Below are 16731 nucleotides of genomic sequence, written 5' to 3' on the forward strand. Positions count from 1 at the left end.
CAGAGATAAACTAAACAAGGAAAAACACATTAGAAAGTCCTGGAGCCTGGCAGGGCCTTGGGAAGTTTGGCTTAGCAGGGCAGCAGCATTTAGCATAGCTCACACCATCCATCACTGGGCCCAGTCATTTAGATACTGGGCATTTGATTAGACTAATATGGGTGGCTGGGGCGAGGCATGGCTGGGTGCTTCCTATCCTCACCTACAAATTAGACCGTCACACACAATCCGATTACCTTGACTGCCACATTTATCTCGGCAGAGGGGCCATCCATCACTCCTCAGCAGCTGGTTTTTACACCTCCTGCTTCAGGATGGGAGTCAGTGGACCCCAAGTTCCCATCTGCAGTGTTCACTCAGATACTCACACCAGTGGGCATCCACTCAGCGCACAGTCCTTGCTCTTGAGGAGCCCCGAGGGGATGAGGGGCAGACAAGGTATCTGAGCAGTCAGTGCACGGAGGTCTGCATTCCCTCTTCCTCCAGCAGGGACATGTCACTCATGTAGCCCTCAACTCCACATCGGAAAAATGGGGTGGCAGCACAGCACCATCCTTGCAATGGTGGAAACACCCTACACTGCTTTGATCAAGGCAGGAGCTGTGGGTCCACTGAGTGTGTGTGACTAAGGACTCCTGCACGGAGTTGTAAGCTTAACTTGACTCTATTAGACTTAAGAGTAAGTTGCCACATGGGGTGCAACAGCAGGTGAAGAGTCTCGACTGGAAGCATGAGGTCTCGTGTTCGACCACATTATGAGTCAGAGTGATGTACGTGCATTCTGGTAAATCAGTCAACCAATCAATCAGTCAATCAATCCATCAACCAGTCAATCATTTTTGTGGGAGACAGCATAATGGTTTTACAAAATACTTTCATGCCTGAGGCTCTGAGGTCCCAGGTTCAATCTCCAGCCCCACTATGCTGGTCCTTGCGCTTTGCGCCACCTGCACTTCTTCTTCTTCTTCTAGCATTTGCCCTTCTTCCGTAGCCAGTCAACAGCGTCTGCTTGTTGCTGGCTTTGAAAGTGACTGGGATCCATGTGGATTCAGTCGGCTAGGAAGGATCGTCAGTTTCCCCAATGAATGGGTACTCACGGGATGCACCACAAGAAGGTCGATCCAACCCACTGCGATACAGCCCAACTCCCTCCAGCCCCACTATGAACCAGAGCTGAGGAGTGCTCTAGTTAAAAGTAAAATAAATAAATAAAAATCTTCCCTTCTTCCTTTTTTAAAAAGTTGCTTTGTGAGACTCAGGTAGTGGTGCTGGGCACCACTGACAATGATGACCGCCTTTGCGGGGTTGTTGTATGTGGAAGGTAAAAGGAGACAGGCCAATCAGTCCACTGCAAAGTTTTGCACAAGACAAATAATGCCCAAGGGCTGCACCCCCTCCTCAAGGAGAGGCTAGAGTTGGAGGCCAAAGATAAGAGCAACTATTATCTGAAGACCCTGAACTGATTACAAGGTCACTCTTGGCATCTACAGTCCACTGGAATGAACAGGTTGCGTAAAAAATAATAGTGATAATAATAATAATACAAAGCTCAAAGTCTAAAGTAGCACAGACCATAAAGTGGCAGAGGGAGGATGTGAACCCTACCTTCCCACTGGACTACCTGAAGATGCAGAAAACAGGCAGGTGTGCTGCGACCACCTCAGCCTGGACTCCACCTGGGCCAGCTCAGCTGCCTCTCAGCACCAGTGTCATGGAGGAAGCCAGACACACAGTCACTCCAGAACCACGCTAGAGCCAGACCCTGTGGTGCTGGCCCCAGCACCCCAGATTAAGGCCCAGCCAGCTCAAAGGTGTCCCCCACACCCCCAGTGCAAGACAGAGCTGGGAAAGCTGGCACAACTTCTAAATACTAACCACAGAGGCTTATGCAGAGTAACCAGGACAGTCAGAGAGGGCACCTCAGTGACACCAGGACCAGCAAGAGAGTTCAGGGACACCAGGCTTCTTCCTGCTTCCTAGGATGCCAGTTGGCACAGCCTGAAAGCCTGGCACACGTGGGTTCGAACCAGCTTTGCCGCCAGGAACTTGAGGGCTCTGGTTAGCCGAGTCCCTTCAGTGAGGGCCCACTGGGGCCTTACCTGGCTGCAGGAGGAGTGCAAGGTGCCACTGAAAATGCCAAGAGAATGAGGGTCCTGCAAACACTCCTTGATGGCACCTGCTCAGATGACTGGTACTGTCCATCCTAACAGAACAGGACCCAGACTGCCAGTCTGAGCCGTGTGGGTCAAGGGAGATAGAATCTGGAAGGAGCCTGAAGACGCTACTCCTTGGCTGGGTGACCTGCCACAGACTTCAGCACTCCCCGAGGATCTCCTCTCCTTATCAAAAACAAAACTAAAACGAGACGTGCAGATCTTCTCGTGAGGATCACACGGAACAGACGAACGTGACTCAAGAATCATCCTACAGAAGCTGGATGAGGGTAGGCCCAGGCATGCAGAGGCACTCCTTGGGGGCCTGTCTGGACACTGCTGCACTAGCGGCTATTGGCCTGGACAGCTGGGGAGGCTGCAGGGGGCAGAGTCCAGCTTCAGGAGGAAGCAAGCTGCTGGGGGGGGGGGAGTAATAGGGGTGGGGGCTGCAGGAGCTTCCTGGCAGAACAGCCCCAGCCAGCAGAGGAAGAGCCAGCTAAGAAAGTCCAGGTGACACAAAAGAGTCAGAGAAGTGATGGAAGTGGAAGGGGGGCTCCAGGGGAGTTGAGAAGGCCTCTCCAGAACCCCCACACTCATCAGTCACCCCTCTCGGCTGTCCTCATCTATGGTATGCGTAGTCATTCACACATCAGTATAAATGAGTTCAAGACAAACTGCTAAGATGGGCATGGAGCAGCGACTGAAGGAGAAAGAATGGGCTGAGGGACGGTGGTAGGCAGAGCTCCTAGCCAACCACCTCCTCCCCCTGAAAAGTTAGGTAAGGGACCCCAAGAGCCCAGGGATGGGGACCCTCTGCTGCTACAGCCACCAGCTTGCTCCCTACCCCTCCTCAAAATGCCAAAATGCCAACACTCTTTTGTTGCCACTTAAACCAATTTGGGGGTAATTCTGCAGGCAATTGTCTTCCGATTTACAATGCGGCACAGTGATTGCATCGAGGCTGATGGTTCAGGCTGTAATTGTATGGTAATCACTTCTGTTTATGATCGATGCGGAAATCACTATTGTTTTCCAGCAGGCTTGTTAAATCAAAAAAAAAATGCAGGGGTGGAGAGGGAGGGTTTATTTCTGTGAGTGGGAGCCCTGGGAAAATGAAATTAAGCAGAGCAACCCAACATGCCGGGGGAGGCAAAGGCCCCTTTATCAGCTCAGAATTGAGAGACAAGAGACGTGCAGGGACACAGAGATGACAACAGAGACATGGCAGGTGCAGGAGGAGACACAGATGGGGAAGGGACAGAGATGGTCAGACACAGAGATATAAGAGATGATCAGAGAGAGCCCACTGCTTATCCACACCGAAGCATCAGGACAGAGAGGGTGGGGGAATGGTTCATACCCACACCTTAGCAGCCCTGCTTTTAGCTACTCCTAGAGAGGAGGGTGCCAGACCACAGGCTGGGCACTCCCTGCCCTTCACAGTCAAAGCTTCCTACGTGGGCCATCTGGGATGAGCCTGCCTTGTCCTCATCCTTGCTGAGGGTCACCCACCTGCCGCCTGCAAACAGGGTAACAGATGGCATCTGGGGGCTCCCATGGCAGGAGCAGGGCAGTGCTGTGAGCTGAGCTGCTGCCGTGGGGAGTGAGGGGAGCTGCCCACCTGGCGGGCGGGAAACCTGAACCTCCCAGAGGCTGCAAGGAACAGGCCTGGACTAGGTGAGTGACACCGCCTCCCAGGGCAGCCCGGGCACCCGGTGGCACCTCAGGATTGAGCCAGCCCAGCATGGAGGCCGAAAGCCCACAGGGAGTAGGCAGGCAACAGCTGTCGTGTGCAGCTCAGACAAGCCTCTGGGTTGTAGGCCGAACCTGGCCATAGGTATACGCTTACAATGCCTCTCTCCTCCCAGCCTGGGCACAGGGGAGCACTTGGCAACACACTCACAGTCACAGCTATGGGGAAAAGAAAATGAGGTCTGTGGTTTCCAAAGCGAACATGCTAGATGGCTCTCATCTCCTGTCTGAGGCCCTCAACCTGTCTAAACCACTCTCCATAGTCACGACTCTGCCATCTCTCCAGGGAGCCTCTCCCCACCCAACTGGGCCCTCCCCTGCTGGACTCATATTCTAGAATGTCACACTGACCGTGATGCAGGACTGGTGGCCCACACATCTGGCTCAGTGAGACCTGGGCAGGAGTCCAGTGACTTGCAACTTGCTTGATTTTCTTGAACCCAATGGAGCTGGGAAGCCCTGCCCTGTTGAATGAGCTGATCCTTCAGCGGTGAGAGCAGGGGTGGCACTCAGCACCCTTCCCTGTGGGTGCGAAGGTCACCCCCTACTTAAGGAAGTGACTTCTCTCTTACCCAGAAAGTGCTGACTCTGCTATATCAACTGGCACATGGAACTCAAAGGCACCCCAGGCCCTGGGGTGCCAGGCAGTCAGGTGGACCCTTCCCTCTCTGAACTGGGGGGAGGACCTTGGTTGTCTGCAGGCCTTGGCTGGGCTTGCCCTGGCTTGGTCCTCTGGCAGGCCACCCCCCACCCTTAGTTGTCTGGGCCCCAAACCAGGCCACTCAGACTGCCTAATTAGGGGCTCAGCAGGGCATGCCAGGCAGCCACTGGAAAACCTTAGAAGTGGAACAATCACTCCTAATTGGACTTTCAGGATTCAGCTTCAGAAAACAGAATGCTTCTCCCTCCAGGGCCTTTGTTTCTGAAGTAGAGACAAAAAGTGATAGCTGGTCAACATTAAAAGCAAAGCTGGCTAAAGTGAGAATTGAAGCTATGGTTGTCTAAGTGCGGGTGTGTATGTGTACACACACATACATGCGTGCCAAGTGCATATGTTTGTGTGCAAGGATGGGCAGGCCAGTGCCGCCTCACAGGGCATGCTCGAAACTGCGCAGCTGGGGACCCATACATCTTCTGGCTCAGGGGTGTGGTGGGCTCATCAGGCACTATTGGGGACATGGAAACTTACTTGTACCCTGGAAGTGGGAGGCCAGAGTCTGAGCTTCTACTCCACCTTGACCCTGACCCCTCCCCACATAGCTAAGTCCCTTGTCTGCTCACCATGGGTAGTGATGGACAGCCCCCCCCCCCACCTTCGCTCTGCACAGGGTGGGGAGAAGGCGCCACATGGACAGAAATACCTTTCTGAACTCTGAAGAGCTCTAGAAAACAGGAACATTTTCACTCCTTGTTCAAACTTACAGCCTCAGGGAGCGAGAGATGCCTCCTGTACCTTCGGCGCTGAAGGCAAGGCCACCTGGCCAGGGTGTTCCTCCTCCCAATACTTCCAGAAGAGAAGAGAGAGAAGGACAGGAGAACGCTGAGGACAAGCTGGGCTGGACAAGAAGACCCTTCTCTGAAGGTCTGAGGAACCCACAGCTATCTTTCCAAGGAGGGGTCAAGAGCCTGTGCAGCGCCCCCAGAGGGCAGCTCTAGCACACCATCCTGGGTCCTCCACTTAGTTCCCCAGAGGGGTGCAAATGCCCATGGCCCTCCAGGGGAGGGCATGGGGGAAATCCCCAGAAAGTCCTGGCTGGAGGGCATGCCCCCCCCCCCTTAGGCCAAGTAGCTCCACTGTAGTTTGAGTGGGCTAATGCCTGCTCTGGGCAAGTTGAGGACTCCATGTTGCCACCACTGCCCCCCACCCCCCACCCTGGGTCTGACAGCCACAGATGTGACGCATTTCATGAGAGATCTCCTTTCTGCATAGGGATTTCACAGCTCCTAACAGCCCTCTTCATGTGGGAGCTCTTCTCACTTCTGAATTCAGAGCTGAATATCATTGGGGAGACCCGAAACGAATCAAGACATCACACACACAAACATGCCATACAGTTCCCATGATGCAGATAGATACCCCCTGTCAAAGCCCCACAAGCCCAGGGGAACATGCCGTATACACTCATCCAGCTTCTAACATGTCCACTGGGATGTGTAGTGGCATGGATATGCAGGATGCAAAATAACTACTTCTACTCTCCAGAACAACCCTCCCGTAAAACAAGCTCGTGCCCACTTCCCTCCTAGGCATACGTGCCCGCCTCTGGCACACCTAGCTCTGAGATCTGCACTGGGGACTCTGAGGGCAGGCATCTTCTCTTGGTTTACATACCTGATGAGGCCCTGCCACCCCCGCCCCAGCCAGCTCTTCAATCTGTCCACTCACTCATTCAAAAACATACTGGCAGTTCAAGAAGTGGTACAGTGGATGAAGAAATGGAGTCTCAAGCAGAGGTCCTGAGTTGAATCCCTAGCACCCCATGTGCCCGAGTGATGCTCTAGTTCTCTCACCTCTTAAAAGATTTAAACACACTCACACTTCTGCACGTTTTGCCCATCTGGATGCAAAACACACAAATTTGAATAAGCCACAGTTACGGTCATGAAGAAGTAATGATATTCGCATACATAGGGAGGGCTGAACAGTACACCTGGACAGGCTCACAGGCTCACACACAGGCACACAAGTGTGGAGGGAAGTGTGGAGGGGGCACACGTGCCTGGCAGCTCCAGTTGCCATAGGATAGAGCACTCCCATTTTACAGGAAAGGCAACTCAGGAGGCAGAGGTAACCTCCAGGGCTTCGTGAGTGCCAGCAAGGTGGCAGGTAACAGATGCTTAAGGTCAGAGAGGCTGCCAGGGAGGCCAGGCTGCATCAGGGTCCCACAGGGCACAATGGAGAGCAGCCTGGGATCCTGGAAGGGAGGAGGCCACTAGGAAGCCACAGCCCGCAGGGCAGCTGCCCTCTATCCCCCTCCATGTGCACAGAGGCTGCAAGGTGAGGACAGAGCTCTTGTTCGCCACCACGCTGAGCTCTATAGGCAGTGGCCTCTGATGGGACACGGTTTAAGTCCAGGCAGAGCTGGCGTAGGCTGTGGGGGCCTGGCTCACCAGGTGCGCTCCCTTTACCCCACAAGAGCACTCAACAGGCTGGTCCACTGCTGGCTGAAGCCTGCGGGCAGGGGGCTCCACAAGGAAGGAGTCATCTCTGTTTTTAAGGGTTAAAGTGGTCTGAACAGGAGGAATGAGAGCCTCTGTTCACAGAGGGAAGGAACGCTTGGCCTTTGTCCCTTTTCCTGTCCGGATGCTGACCTCTGGAGCCCTGAGGCCACCAGAGACCCAGGGGCTGAGGCTGACCAGGGTACAGGCAGAGGGGAGGGAGCATTCTCTGCTTAGTGCACGCGCGCAGGCGCGCGCACGCGCGCGCGCACACACACACACACACACACACACACACACACACACACACGACCTGTCTGTCTGGCCTCCAGGGCTTCCCAGGTGCTCCCCAAGTCCGCCCCACCCCACTGACAAGCATACTGCAGCCAGTGTCATGGTGAGAGGCCAACAGGAGAGAAGCAAGGGAAGCCCTGGGGTGCCTGGAGTTTCCAGGCTCCTGCTGGGCCGGTACTGAAGCAGAGGCACCCCTCCCCCATAGTACAGAGGTAAGTCTGGGCTGCGGTGAGAAGGATGCTGCAAGTCCACAAACGCTAGGGGCCCCACCGCAGAGCAGCCTGGACAGTCAATGTTTACTGAGGCAAGCAGGTCCCAGCAGGTCCTAGCAGGAATGTGCTCTGTAATCCTTCCACAGCTGCTAAGGCAGGCCACTTTTTCCCATTTTACAGAGGAGGAAACTGAGGCCCGGAGAGGGTTAAGGGTTCTGGTGTGAGGAGAGGACAGATGACTGGGGTGGGAGGGTGGTCCTTCAAGAGTCAAAGCAGGGAGCCAGAGAGAGTCATATTAGCTACTTGAGGAAAGTGGCCTCCCCGCACCCAAAGAATGCCTTGCCCTTGCCCCCTCCACCTCTCCTCACAAAGATAGGTCCTTGGGAAACCCCTTGGACAGTTTCAGCCTGTTCCCAGGGGCTACTGACTCCTCACTTCCCAAGGCTACTTCTAGGAGTCCACTCAGCACCCAGGCTCCTGGGACCCCCCACCTCCCCCATGAACTAGAAGTCTTTCCCCTAAGAGACTTTCCTGAATGCTGGACAGCTGGAAGTCAGGTCTGGAGCCTCCTGCCTCACCCCCAATATTTATCTGAGTCACTGGCACGCCAAGAGTCACTTCAATGTGGCATGGCTCATGGAACCTGTCTAGAAAACGCTATCCACACAGTCTGAGGGCCCCCAGAACCCACAAAAATCTCCATGGACCTCAGGGGTGGAAGACTGGTGCAAATGGGTGCTGTGAAGGCACCTTCTCCAGGAGGAAAAGGACAGTGGGTGTCGGGCGGGGATGGCCCTGCAGCTTCTCACTAGGACAGAAATAGCAGCAGGCTCACTGCATCCCCTCCCCCTGACATGCCAGTCATAGAGGTCAAGGTCACACAACAGAGAGAGGGACAGGTCCCTGATCCACCCTGCAGGTCTCCATTCATCACCCAGAGCTGAGGAGCAGCTTAGAGACAAGGAAACTGAGGCCTAAGGTGGAGCTGAACAAGAACAAAACCAGTCTCTCTTCTTTTTTTGCCTCCAAGGTTATATCACTGGGGCTCAGTGCCAGCAATACGAATCCACTACTCCTGGCAGCCATTTTCCCCCATTTTATTGGATGGATAGGACAGAGAGAAATGGAGAGAAGAGGGAGAGAGAGAGAGGGAGAGAGAAAGATAAGACACCTGCAGACCTGCTTCACCACTTGTGAAGCTTTTCCCCTCCAATTAGGGAGCAGGGGCTTGAACCCAGATCCTCATGCAGGTCCTTGTGCTTAGTACTATACGCACTTGACTGGATGCTCCACCACCCGGCCCCCAAAGCTAGTCTTTCAAATTTGAAAGAAACCAAACACCCAAATGATTTGGGAGCTGAAACCAGGCTGCCAGGGAATTCCACCGACCCGATCATAATGAGAACTGCCGTTTATTGAGCAATGATTATGCGACAGACACGGAGCTCTGTGCTTGCTGGCAGCCCAATCTCATCTACCACCCCCCACCCCACCCCCACCACAGTGACCCTGCCAGGCCGGTCTACTTATTGATTAGGAAACAGAGGCTTCGAGGAGTTAAGTGACTTACTCAAAGTCACCCAGTACACGACAGATGTGGGTTTCATAATTACTTCCTGACACTGTCTTGGGAAGGACACCGGGTGGCCCCATTTTAAGAGCCCTGAGGGGGTGGTGGTGGTAGGGTGCTACACAGAAGTGGGCCAGTGCTTCACAGAAAAGACAGGGTGCAGTGCATGTGTATAGGGGGAGGGGTGGTGGCCGTAGGGAGGAGATAGAGGCGGATGGGGGAACAGCCACTGGAGCTGCCAGGAGGGAGGTGGGCAGAGTCCTCTGGCTCCAAGGTCCCAGGACCCCGCCACCCTGTTTGGACCACTGTGACAGAGCTCTCTGGACAGAACTACTCCTTGTCCAGCATGGTAGTTACCAGCCCTAAGAGGTGTTACTGAAAACTTGAAATGTGGCTGGGGTGACTGAGGAACTGAAAATTTAACTTCACTTTTTCCTAACATAAATAGTCACGTGTGTGGCCACTTTGTTTAACGGCGCAGTAAACATGGTGCTTGGTGTTACAGGTGGGGATGAACAGCAGGCCCAGGGCTCCTCCTGTTACATACTGGGAGCCAGCAGCAGGTCAAGAACTTGTGTGTCAGGAGTTGGGCTGTAGCGCAGCAGGTTAAGTGCAGGTGACACAAAGCGTAAGGACCGGAAGAAGGATCCCGGTTCGAGCCCCCAGCTCCCCACCTGTAGGGGAGTTACTTCACAGGTGGTGAAGCAGGTCTGCAGGTGTCTGTCTTTCTCTCCCCGCTCTGTCTTCCCCTTCTCTCTCCATTTCTCTCTGTCCTATCTAACAACGACGACAACAATAATAACTATAACGATAATAAAAAACAACAAGGGTTGGGAGTCAGGCTGTAGCACAGCGGGTTAAGCACAGGTGGCGCAAAGTGCAAGGATTGGCCTAAGGATCCCAGTTCGAGCCCCCAGCTCCCCACCTGCAGGGGAGTCGCTTCACAAGTGGTGAAGCAGGTCTGCAGGTGTCTGTCTTTCTCGCCCCCTCTCTGTCTTCCCCTCCTCTCTCCATTTCTCTCGGTCCTAGCCAACAATGACGACATCAATAACAACAACAATAATAAAAAAAAAACAAGGGCAACAAAAGGGAATAAATATTAAAAAAAAAAACACAAGGGCAACAAAAGGGAAAATAAATAAATAAATAAATATTTAAAAAAAAGAACTTGTGTGTCTTTGACTTCTTGGGTGACCACTTTTGCTGAGACACAAGTCCTGGGCTCGTCAGTTAATGACAACTAGGGAGCATTTAGCACTGTTGCCAGTCATGAACGCCCAATTCACAATGGGCTGCCATCTGTGTGGGCAAGTGGCCACATGAAACAGACTGATGTAGGTGACGGGTCCCGGATGTATGAGAGTGAAAGACCTGTCAGGAGAAAGTCCTGAATCTGTGTGTATGCTAGGGACTGGGGGGCCATGAATAGTCCTGGGCAGTGACTTTGGAGTGGGGTCTGGAAGTAGCCAGATGGAGAGGAGAGAGAAGGGCTCCTTGCACTTCCTCTCCCCCTCCCACAGAAACGTGGTCCCCATTTCCCACAGTCCCCCTTTCCTAAGCACAGGTGCTGCATCACCCCATTAAATCTCTGATCCTGCCAACCAGCTTACATTACACTTGGGAGAAGGAGAGGGCACTTACAAATCTCCAGCCTCCTCAGCCTGATGGAAGGCTACCCTGAGAGGCTGCCAGGCTAAACCCCACGTGCCCAGAGGCTGTTCTCTGTCACCTGTTCCCTCTAGCTACCTCCACCACCTCCCCCCTCCACCGACATATACACATACACCATGACTTCAAACCTCCTTGGGGGAAGTGAGGGGGGAGCTGGGGACAGACTTTTTTCCCTAGGAAAAAGCAGAGGGTGCTGTGGGAAGGTCTGGACCAGCTCCACCAAGTTCCCGGAGCTCCTCTGAAGGAAGAGCTAGCTGTCCTGGCCCCCCACCTCGGCCCCTAAAACAGGCAACCGCAAAACAGGAACCTTGCAACAAGATGAGGCTTTCCATTGCGTCAGCAGAGGCTGGGACATTCCCGCAGCAAGGCTCTGCTCCCCCACTTCTCTGCATGGATCCTTGCCTGCCACCCAGCAGCAGCCAGTTCCTGGAAGCCCTCTGGAATCCCACTCCAAGGTCTGCAGGGGGCTCCCTAGAGACACTCTCTGCTCCCCACTGAGGTTTCAGCAGCAGCACCACTGCTCCTTCTCCTAAAGTGCCACACCTTTCTGGCTTGTCTGGCTGTTGGGGTTCATCTAGTCTTGCCATCTGACATCCATTCTCCTCCCCTCTCACTCAAGACCCAAGGCACACCCATTTCCAAAATCCAGATCCAAGGCTGGCAAAAACAGCTCACGTGGATAGTGTACCGCTTTGCCAAGTGCATGACCCAGGTTCAAGCCCAGCCCCCACCACACTGAAGGAAGTTTCTGTGCTGTGCTGTGTTATCTTTCAATGACTCGGACTCTTATCCTCTCTGTCTCTATCAAACAAACAAAGTCAAGATCCATCTGGAAGAGTTTCAGGCTACTCTAGCCTCCAAGCCACCAAGCCACCAACCCCCTCCTTCCTTCTACAACATTCAGAGCATGGAACATAAGCCTCTCTGTTCTTCCGCATCTCCTTGCTCTGCTGCACCTTAATCTCTCCCACAGCAACTTCAGACTGGTGGTAGGACCACAAGGAAGAGTCAAGCCTCTTCCACTAACCTCCCCCAACACCGCCCCACGACTTCTAGCACAAGATTAGTAACTGAACTCCTGGAGAGTAGTCTATCTTTTAAAGATGAGACACAGAGCCATGCTCTTAGTACAGAGATGAGAAGAGAGGGCCCCCAGAGGGGAAGTGACTTGTCAAAGGTCATACACTAATTTGGTATCAGAACATAGATATCATCACTGAGGGCTAGGCCCTGGGAGCCATGTTTCCATAAACAGCAGCGGAATCATCTGGGGAGATTTACCAAACTGCAGCTAAATCACAGAGGCAGGGGACTACTGTGTGACTGACTGATTGGAAAGCTGGGCCTTAGGGACTGTGGGTGTCCTGGGTAAAGCTACCGTCCCTGCTTCACCAGCCAGGTTCCCAGCAATCTCTAGCACCCTCCGCTAGGCTACTCCTAAGGCTTGGCCCCACGCCACAGGTAGGTGAGGGCAGGAGAACCCTAAGAAGTGCAGGGGCACAGGGGATGCCCCTGGGCCAGTTCCAGGCAGGAGCTAGAGTCTTGGTGGGATTGTTGAGAGGGAGGGAGGATGGGAGGGGAGGGCCCACTTTCAGGTCTATTGGGAGCCAGGTGGTAGTCTAGCCTGAATGTTCCAGAGTCACTGCCTGGCTCTGTCAGGCAGTTTTGAAGGACATAGAGCCCTTAAGACTTTGGCAACAAGTCTTCTGGGGGCCTCTCCAGGTGGTCCACAATGTATCCAAGGTAAGGTACAGTAAGCAGAGGCCCTGAACACCAGCTCTGCCTCCATCAAGAGTACTGACAATCTGGAAGTGTTGCCTGGGGCCCTCTCATTCCTTCAGCTCATCAAACTGGATCTTGAAAATCCTCTTTCAGGGGTGCTGGGATCCCTGGCAGGGAGATACCCCTTTTCCAAGCATCTCTTCTTGGTCAGTTCAGAGTCACAGGGAACTAGAGGCTGTGGTAAGGCCAGAAGGAGGTGGCAATTTCAAATCCCAAGGCTAAGGTCAGAGACAGTGACCTCAGCCCAGAGTGGAGCAGAAAACTCAACACAGGCTACAGTGAAATCTGTAAATCTCAAAAAAAAAGAAAAGAAAAAGAAAAAAGAAAAAAAAAAAGAAAGAAAAAAGAAAAGAAAAGAAAGAAAGAAATCTGTAAATCTCAAGTCCAAAATGGCAGGAGGGAACTTATAGTTCCCTAACCGGCCACTGCTATGTGACCTTGGGGCAGGAAGTCCCTTGGTCTGTCCAGGGTCATGGGTTAAATGTCCTGTCCTGCTTGTTGTGAGTGGCCTGGGAGCTCCTGGAGAAGCCTGGAGTGCTTGGAAGGCAGGGGCCTTGTTTTTCTCTGAGCAGGCTCTCTCCTGAGGCTGTAGCTTCTCTGCCAGGCCCTGGGAGACTTCCCTCTCACAGCTGAGGCTTCTAGAGAGGCAAGGACAATCCTGGCATGTATAAGGGTGCCAAGAAGGGCAGCAGGCTCTGTCAGGGTGGAAGCAAAGGGTCCTTAATGCTAGCCAGAACCCCTAAATTCTTCCCTCCCATGGGCTGGGGGCTGCACAGCTCTCTGGGGGTGGTGCTAACGAACCTGGCCACAAGCCCACCAACAGGGTCCTTCCCTGTAGAGACGTGCCAGCCTCGCATTGGGGACCAGAGGCGCATCGATCAAGGTAAACACTTCCCTTGCCCAGAGTGCCTCTCCCTTTCCTTCCAGCACAGAACTCTCTGTTCCTGGGAACCCGAGGCTGAGCTGGCTCTCCCGCCCGATCGATGCATGACTTCACCAAGGCTGACGCCTACTGGGCACCTGAGGCTGCTCGTGGGGCTGCTGCCCACCCCCTGCCTCCTGGCTGACCTCAGCTGGGGTGGCAACCTGGGGTTCACACCACCCCACGCTGGGTGATCTCAGGAAAAATAACCTCAACTTTCCCCCTTGCTAGCTGGTGGACCTGACTTGGCTATACCCCATTTTGCTGCATGGCTGTCAGGAAATAGAGCATTAAGAAAGCAGAAGGCCCTTCTGTGGCATGGACCCGTCCCTCTCTGTCACACCTGTGGGCTCTGAATCATTGTTTGCACGTCACTTTTGTCCTAAGTCCATCCTTCTAGGTCAGCATAATCCAGTGGAGATGTCCCCTAAATTAAGCACCCAATCTGTTAGCCACGAGCCACGTGTGGCCGGTGAGTGCCTGATGCAAATGAGAAACTGAACTTTTACTTTTCATTTCTTTAAACAGTCACAGTGGCTAGTGGCTACCAGACTGAATGGTACAGTACTAGCCCCAAACTTGGTGAGACTCCAGAAAAAGCCACAGGGAAACTCCCAGATAAGACTGGATTGAAAAATCTGGGAGCACCTCTCTCAGTCTGACTGACACCAAGCTAAAAGCTCATCTCAGACTTTCCAGGGGCTTGCCCCGGCCTGGCTGCTTAATGCTCACATCAGCACCAACTTCAGTTCAAAGCCCTCTCTCAATACTTCCATCATCTCTCCATCCCACCTGGGAGAGCAACACCCAGCCAGCTGTCTGCTCGTGCAGTGACTCAGTAGCCACTGGGCATCTATCTGCCACCTGCCAGGCTCTATGACTGGCACTGGGGTCAACAGTGATGAGTCTTGCCTTCCAAGAGCTCACAGTCAAAGAAATGGACTGGCTTCCCTATCCCCTACTATGTGGTCTCTCCATACATTTGCTTTGCCATCTGAAACTGGGGATTTGAGTCCCTACACACATAGGCTGCGGTGTAAAACAAGGAGTAAGAGAGGCAAGAAAGGGCTCTGGTAGATGGGCGGGCTGTGTAGGGGAGCAGAGACTACATTATAAAGCAAGTCTCAAACTCTGCAGACTGCTGCTTCCTGTAAAGACCTAGATTCTCACCAAAGCATCACTGGTTGGTGGTTTCTCACTAAGGAAGTTCAGGGTAAAAATAGCTCAGGAGGGGACTTAAATCTATTGGGGGGGGGGTTAGTCACTGCTTAGCTAATAAACAAAAGGGGGAACAACCTTATTGACAGCCACGTGAACCCCAAGACTCATCACCCCCACCTACCCACCCATCCACCCACCAGAGGACAGGCCCTCTTGCTGTGGAAAGGAAGGGCAATGAGCAGCATGTCCACCCACCACCTGAGGTCACCCTGATCTGAGTGTAGCACTACCATGCCCACTCCACCTCTCTCCAGCTGGATTTCTGGCCTAAGCTGAGGCCCACTCTCAAGGAAGGGTCATTAATAAACTCTCTGGCACCAACTCCTTGCCAGCTGCATCACAAAACCTTCCCTCTAACAAGCAGCCACCAGCCACGTCTAGTGCCCATCTGGCAATCCTGATGGTCAAGGAGAGGGGACCTGCACTCCGCCCTCCCCTGACAATGACAATCTCTCAGGTTCATCTGAGAAGGGGCCACCTCCCACTGCTGAGGCAAAGGGACCAGAGGGTTAGGTCAGGGAGAATCACAGCCCTGCTTTCTCCTAGTCTCTCTCAAGCTGGCTTCCAGCTGGATCCAGGGACTGGGACCTCTCCACTGCACTAGATACCAAGATTTGCAAGCTCCTAACAGCAGAATCACATGCCAGCAACCACCAAAGCCAGCCCTCAGCCCAGGGCCACTCTCTGAGAAAACCTCTCTCCAAGGTCTTAAGCAAGATCTTCAACGTCTGGTGTCAGGCACCCCAGAGGCCCCTTCCTGCCATCTAGTGCAAACCCTTGTCTCTCCTCCCCCTGCAGCCAGCTTCCCAACAAACACTTGTCAGAAGTCTGTTCTGCACCCACCACCACCTCTCCAAAGGGCTCCATGCTGCAGTGGTGGGATCGCCAGCACCCGTGGTGTGGGTCTCTAGGTCCCTTCAGCGTTGGGGCTGCATTCTGACAAAGGAGCAGCTTGAAGTTAAGGACCCGCGGCCGCTGCCTCCGCGTAAAAGGCTTCCTGGTTGATTCTTATTTTTGCAATAGGAGCCGACTGAGCCTTGTAAAAATGTCTGCTGGAGAGCCACCACTTCACCTTGGGGGAGGGAATTGAGGGGGTGCAGCCCGGTTCCAGCCCCCAGGAGAGAGAAGAACGGGTGCCCTCGGTGGGCGCACAAAACGGGCCAGGCGCACGCCGGTGCCACTCTCGCGGCCAAGCCTGGGGCTGACACCATGCAGCACACGGCGCTACCCACAATGCACCGGCCTCCTCTGTCACACACAGGCACGCACACTCACCCCGCGCCCCGAGCCGCCCGGGCCCGGCCCGCGGGCGCCCCGCAGGCGACCCCACCACCCCACACTCACCTACAAGTTGCACGGGCCGCGGTCCCGCCCTGGCGCCCGCGGGGGGCTGGGGCCCGGCCGGGGGCGGCCGCGGAGAGCTCCTCCGGGCAAGGTTCAGCCAGCGCGGAACAAAGGCTGAGCGCAGGCAGCGGGCGCCGCCTGCATCCCCGCTCCGCGCCCCGGAGGCGGCGGCGGTGGCGGCGGCGCGGGGGCCCCGGCAGCTCCGGTGCCCGCTCGCTCCGCGCTGCCCGCTCCGAGGGCGCCCGGGCTCCCGCGCTCCCGCTCGCTGCTGCCCGCCACCGCCGCCGCCGTCCGGCTACCGCACCGCACACATCAATTATTCATCGCCCGTCTCCAGCTTCCCGGGCGAAGCCAATCACAGGCGGAGGCTCCGCTAATGGGGCCGCGGCCGCCGGAGAGGCAGCCAGCCGCGCGCCCGGGCGCAAGCGACAGTCCTCCGGGGACCGGGCTGGGCCGGGGGCGCGCGGGGGCGGGGGCGCCCGGGGCGCGCCGGCCAAACTTCCCACGGCCCGCGCCCTCCGCCTCTGCCTCCGCCGCGCGCCCGCACCCAGCCGGCCGGCGTGACCACCCACCCTGCGTGCGACCGCGTGGGGCTGGGGGCTCCGGGGAGGCCGGGCGCGCCGCGGCGGGGGGAGGGGAGGGAGAAGGAGG

At 54.9% G+C, this 16731-nt stretch overlaps 1 protein-coding gene across 7 annotated transcripts in view; it reads right to left on the minus strand.

Moving 5' to 3' along the window:
* The window catches only part of ZMIZ1 (zinc finger MIZ-type containing 1), a 247006-nt gene that overhangs the window by 52740 nt on the left and 177535 nt on the right, over positions 1 to 16731 (minus strand). Inside the window, exon 1 of one of the 7 annotated variants that reach the window (XM_060205532.1) lies at positions 16081 to 16200. The exons of the other annotated variants lie outside the window; for them this stretch is intronic. The gene's annotated coding sequence lies outside the window, so the exon portion shown is untranslated. Of the gene's footprint in view, positions 1 to 16080; positions 16201 to 16731 lie in introns of those variants that run through there. 7 annotated transcript variants of the gene reach the window in all.

The sequence above is a fragment of the Erinaceus europaeus genome, chromosome 1, assembly GCF_950295315.1.
Source record: "Erinaceus europaeus chromosome 1, mEriEur2.1, whole genome shotgun sequence".
NCBI classification, from domain to species: Eukaryota; Metazoa; Chordata; class Mammalia; order Eulipotyphla; family Erinaceidae; genus Erinaceus; species Erinaceus europaeus.